The sequence below is a fragment of the Pristiophorus japonicus genome, unplaced genomic scaffold (assembly GCF_044704955.1).
Source record: "Pristiophorus japonicus isolate sPriJap1 unplaced genomic scaffold, sPriJap1.hap1 HAP1_SCAFFOLD_91, whole genome shotgun sequence".
Classification (NCBI taxonomy): Eukaryota; Metazoa; Chordata; class Chondrichthyes; family Pristiophoridae; genus Pristiophorus; species Pristiophorus japonicus.
Window position 1 is genome coordinate 1033275 of NW_027254835.1, and position 6350 is coordinate 1039624.

Here is a 6350-nt window from a genome sequence, read left to right on the forward strand (position 1 = left end):
TTTGATTTGTTGCTGGCAGGGACCGTGGTCTCCTGACTCAATAGTGCTGGCTACTTTATAAGCTGCTGTACGTCTCTTAACTTCTCCTCCAACTCTTTTACTTGAAGGGTGAGGCGAGTGTTTTCCTCCCACAGTATCTTTTCATTATTCTTAGCCTCGGTAACCTGACACTGAAAATAGTCCTGGCTGTTTTTGAACCTTTCCATTCGCTGTGTCTTTCCATGTTTTAGCTTACAGAGTTCTCCCCACACCTTTCTTCTGCCATAGCCCTGTCATGTGATGTTTCTGCACATTCACATCGTTCGGCCTGCAGTGACTCGATGTTCTTATCTAGGAGCTGGACCTGTCGCTGTAGGCAGGCCAACCAAATTGCCTTTTCTACTGATTCCTTATGGTCCTTGCTGGGTGTCCAGGGCCGCTGCGTATTTGGATGCTCAGCGCGCAACAGACCAAGCACCCATCAAATAAGAACATAAGAATTAGGAACAGGAGTAGGCCATCGAGCCCCTCGAGCCTACTCCACCATTCAACAAGATCATGGCTGATCTGGCCGTGGACTCAGCTCCACTTATCCGCCCGCTCCCCATAACCCTTAATTCCCTTATTGGTTAAAAATCTATCTATCTGTGACTTGAATACATTCAATGAGCTAGCCTCAACTGCTTCCTTGCACAGAGAATTCCATAGATTCACAAGCCTCTGGGAGAAGAGATTCCTTCTCAACTCGCTTTTAAATTGGCTCCCCCATCTTTTGAGGCTCTGACCCCTAGTTCTAGTCTCCCCGACCAGTGGAAACAATCTCTCTGCCTCTATCTTGTCTGCCCCTTTCATGATTTTAAATGTTTCTATAAGATCATCTCTCATCCTTCTGAACTCCAACGAGAAAAGACCCAGTCTACTCAATCTATCATCATAAGGTAACCCCCTCATCTCCGGAATCAGCCTAGTGAATCGTCTCTGTACCCCCTCCAAAGCTAGTATATCCTTCCTGTAGTCAGGTGACCAAAACTGCGCGCAGTATGCCAAGTGCAGCCTCACCAATACCCTATACAGTTGCAGCAGGACCTCCCTACTTTTGTACTTCATCCCTCTCGCAATGAAGGCCAACAATCCATTCGCCTTCCTGATTACCTGCTGCACCTGCAAACAAACTTTTTGGGATTCATGAACAAGGACCCCCAGGTCTCTCTGCACCACAGCATGTTGTAATTTCTCCCCATTCAAATAATATTCCCTTTTACTGTTTTTTTTCCCAAGGTGGATGACCTCACACTTTCCGACATTGTAGTCCATCTGCCAAACCTTAGCCCATTCGCTTAACCTATCTAAATCTCTTTGCAGCCTCTCTGTGTCCTCTACACAACCCGCTTTCTTCCCAGTAATCTTTGTGTCATCTGCAAATTTTGTTCCACTACACTCTGTCCCCTCCTCCAGGTCATCTATGTATATTGTGCACAGTTGTGGTCCCAGCACCGATCCCTGTGGGACATTACTAACCACCGATTTCCAACCCGAAAAGGACCCATTTATCCCGACTCTCTCCTTTCTGTTAGCCAGCCAATTCTCTATCCATGCTAATACATTTCCTCTGACTCTACGTACCTTTATCTTCTGCAGTAACCTTTGTGTGGCACCTTATCGAATGCCTTTTGGAAATCTAAATACACCACATCCATCGGTACACCTCTATCCACCATGCTCATTATATCCTGAAAGAATTCCAGTAAATTAGTTAAACATGATTTCCCCTTCATGAATCCATGCGTCTGCTTGATTGCACTCTTCCTATCTAGATGTCTCGCTATTTCTTCCTTAATGATAGTTTCAAGCATTCCTGAGTGACATTCACTTTCTTATACACATCAGAGGAAATCCTTTCTGTCATCTTGGTGCTTTCCTCCAAAACAGCAATCTCTGCATCACATCCTTTACACCAAAGTCCTGCCGCGGTCGCCATTCTCTAGGGGGTGGTGTGTGGGATCAGGTTCACCTCTGACCTTCTGAGCGGATTGAATCACTCGCACTTCCTGGGTTCTAGACTTTAGATTTATTTGGCGATGTGACAAAGAACAAGAGACAACTAGTTTTGGTGCAAAGAACATCAATTTTAACAAGGGTAAGAATGTACAATGTCAAGCTTTTAATTACTAGAATAAAAAAAACACTTTACCAAACATTCATGGGGTTACAGAATAATAATACACCTCCCACATCCCAATGCCTAACTCTGACTAGGTCAAACTCTCGGGCAAACAGGGATTATGCTCACCAATCCTCTTATTGTCATTTGGCGGTGGTTCGCAATGTTGGGGTTCACTGGACTCTGTAAGTTCTGCTTGCCATACCCTGAATGTTGTGAAAGACTTCTTGCTGCGTCGTCTTCAGTTGGGTGGTGTCCGCTGATGCAGTAGGGTGCGTATTGGATTTATGGGTGAGTACCCACTTTCTTCTGTCAGCAATTGGTTTTAAAGTTCTTTTGGGTAATGTTTCACCTGTTGGTATCGAGGAACAGGTTGTAGAGGGGAAACTTTCGAATCTTTGGTTTCTTCTTGAGGACTGTTTATCTTCGAATTTGTCGGTCGCGGTGTTTTCGATGTTACCACGTTGGCTGTGGTCAGTTGCTGCCGCGATGACGATGTCGGAAGTTACTGAGAACTGCTTTCTCTGCTGTGATAATGTTCTTTCTTTTCCTTCGGTAGCAGGGCAGTGTGGTCCAGGAGTGTCGTCGAGGCTGAAGATGTTGGAGCTCAGAAGACCTGCATAGGAGGCTGTGTAGCAAGCTCTCTGCAAGGCTTATTACAAACTGCTGCAGTGGTCTCTCTTCTTTTTCCCTCGTTCCCCTTCTCCTTCTTTCATTAAAAAACAGGGCCCCAGTTATATTTTGGGAGCCGTTCTAATCTGCGTGTCAAATGAGCCCCAATTCTTTGATTTTAATTTTGGCGGGCTTGATATCTCTTTGTTATATTTTGGCGGGCCCATTAATGGTAACCTGTCTCGGATGTGTCGATCTTTTGAATTTGTTTCTTGATCGGGAAAATTAGATTTTTGGTATTTGCAATGTCAGCCTCGGCCTGGATTTTCCATGCGGGCTGGATGGGCCATTGTCATTGTGTATACGCTGGATGGGTTTCCAGCTCTGAGTGATGGCTGGCTATCTCTGGGTTGATTGTTGCTATGTTAATGTCTCCCGGGGAGATGGGTTTTCGAGTTTACACAATTCCCCAGACAATTGTTCAGCTTCAATATCCCAGACAGTTTCAATACCCAAACTGGTTTCTTTGAACGATCCTTTCCACACGGACCCAATCTGCCTTGTAAAATCCCAAATTCGATTAAAACTCGTAGTTGCTTCCAGTTAGGATCCCAAACTTTCTGGTTGATAGTTCCAAATTAAATTTCCTTTCCAATGAGTCCAAACACAGGGGAGGTTGTCCCACGAATTTTTGCAATCCTACTCCTGCACCTATTTTCTATGTTTCTATGTTTCGATGTTTCTATGTTTCAAAAACTTTGGCATGATTGGTTCCATGGTGTAATGGTGAGCATTCTGGACTCAGTAAACCAGTGATCTGAGTTCAATTGTGGTGGAACCTCAATTCTTGTTGTCCCAGCTGCTGAAAATTTGGGACAAACAAGTGAAAGACACCTGGTGCTGGTGGGCAGTTTTGTTGCCTTTGTCATTGATGCTTGATCTACAAGTCGAGTTGTCAAATCGTGTGTTCCACCATCAGTTATCTGCTACAAATCAGCGGAGGACAAATCACTTTGTTGTCGAATGCTGCCTTTGTCTGCACAATGTGTGCTGAGATTATCTGTGCAATATGCAGTCAGAAGGATGAATAAAAGCAACGCTTTTTGCAATGCAGGCACTGCATGTTTTGTACTCGAAAAAATTTGCATTTTCTTTTCATGCCAAGCATTTTACATTAATGCATTGCAATGCCAATGCACTTTTTACCTGGCAAGACTGAAGTACAAGCTGTGATGAACAGTGTGAAACAGAAACAGCTACTTGAGAACCCATAGCCTCCACGGCATCTGTGTGAATTGCTCTGCATCGATAATTCGCAGAGCGTAAAGAGGGAAAACTGACGCGATGGAAGAGAAAAGGCCGAGCCAAATTGTAATGTTGCAGATGGTTTTGTTGTTGTTGAGAAATGTTTCAAAAATTTTGCCATGGTTGTTGCCATGGTGTAATGGTGAGCACTCTGGACTCTAAATTTAATGATCTGTGTTCAAATCTCAGTTGAACCTGAATGCTTGTTGTCCCAGCTGCTGAATATTTGGGAAAAACAAGTGAAAGACACCTGGTGCTGGTGGGCAGTTTTGTTGCCTTTGTCATTGATGCTTGATCGACAAGTCTAGTTGTCAAATCGTGTGTTCAACCGTCAGTTATCTGCTACAAATCAGCGGAGGACAAATCACTTTGTTGTCTAATGCTGCCTTTGTCTGCACAATGTGTGCTGAGATTATCTGTGCAATATGCATTCCGCAGGATCAATAAAAGCAATGCTGTTTGAAATGCAGGCACTGCATCGAAACAAAGAAACACAGAAAATACTTGCAGTGGTAGGCCATTCGACCCTTCGAGCCTGCACCATCACTCAATAAGATCATGGCTGATGATTCACCTCAGTACCCATTTCCTGCTTTGTCTCCATACCCCTTGATCCCTTTAGCCGTAAGGGCCACATCTAACTCCCTCTTGAATATATCCAATGAACTATCATCAAAAACTCTCTGCAGTAGTGAATTGCACAGGTTAACAACTCTCTGAGTGAAGAAGGTTCTCCTCATCTTGATCCTAAATGGCTTAAACAGTGTTCCATGGTTCTGGACTTCCCCAACATTGGGAACATTCTTCCTGCATCTAACCTGTCCATTCCCATCAGAATTTTATATGTTTCTATGAGATCCCATCTCATCTTTCTAAACGCCAGTGAATAAAGGCACAGTCGATCCAGTCTCTCCTCATATGTCAGTCCTGCCATCCCGGGAATCAGTCTAGTGAATCTTAGCACTCGACAAAACGTTTTCTTTTCATGCCAAGCATTTTACATTAATGCATTGCAATGCCAATGCACTTTTTACCTGGCAAGACTGAAGTACAAGCTGTGATGAACAGTGTGAAACAGAAACAGCTGCTTGAGAAACCATAGCCTCGACGGCATCTATGTGAATTGCTCTGCGCCGATAATTAGCAGAGCGTAAAGAGGGGAAACTGACGCGAGACATGAGAAAAGGCCGAGCCAAAGTGTAATGGTGGCGATGATTTTGTTGTTTTTGAGAATTTTATCAAAGATTTTTGTATGGTAGGTTCCATGGTGTAATGGTGAGCACTCTGGACTTTGAATCCAGAAATCTGAGTTCAAATATCAGTGGAACCTCAATTCTTGTTGTCCCAGCTGCTGAAAATTTGGGACAAACAAGGCAAAGATCCCTGGTGCTGGTGGACAATTTTGTTGCCTTTGTCATTGATGCTTGATCGACAAGTCTCGTTGTCAAATCGCGTGCTCTGTGGGAGCACAGTCCCGCATTGCTGAACTCTTTGCTTCAGCACGCAGTCTGAAGTTTGGATTAAAAAACAGGAAGATTTAAGTTTGGATGGAAAAGAGACTGTTAGACAATGTGGTGCCTTCAGCCAGTGAGATGAGTAACTGGTCATTGTCTGGATGTTATATATTTGAGTACCTTGTTACGGTGGGAATAATGGAAATTCAGGACTAAACGATTTGATGATGTCTGTATGTTCCGTATTTGAGTTTAAACTTGTTACTATATAATGAGATCTGTAGGTTAAACAAGCAATATTAAGTCTGTCTGTTAAACGATTCAGAAAGCAGTTCGTCTGGATTGTCTCAATGCAAAGAATAAGAGTTCAAAGGCTTTTTCAGTATAAAGATGACTTTTATGGACTGTAGAGACACAGACAGCAGAGACACTGGACATTTGGAAGGTGTGTGTCTCAAGCAGCCACGGAAATCGAAGCAAGCTGCCTTTCTGAAGTGCTCTCAGTAACTTTCATACTTGGTTTGCTGAGTATGAATGTTTAAATAAAAGACCCGATCCTGCCTTTACGACAACTGAGTGTGTGCGGGTAATTCGACGTTAAAAGCAACGAAGCGAAAAGAGCAAGACAGCCGTTTACAACATTTTGGTGACCCCGACGTGATTTTCAAAAGTTCGTTGGCTTATTCGAAGTCCCCGACGTGAAGCAGAAAGTTAGCTGAGTTGTTGGAAGAAGTTTTTCCCACACATCAGTTCGAGGGGTGAGCATTCTCTTAATTGTCGTGATGAAAGAGATCTTCAGTAAGTAATGGGAGGCTCAGGGGATATTCCAGTTGAGCTCC

General features: G+C 43.7%; 1 non-coding gene across 1 annotated transcript; it reads left to right on the top strand.

The window, feature by feature from the left end:
- Positions 1–5315: 5315 nt before the first annotated feature.
- Positions 5316–5387, top strand: trnaq-uug (transfer RNA glutamine (anticodon UUG)). Its single transcript has one exon. It is a non-coding gene; the product is annotated as a tRNA-Gln (tRNA).
- Positions 5388–6350: the final 963 nt, after the last annotated feature.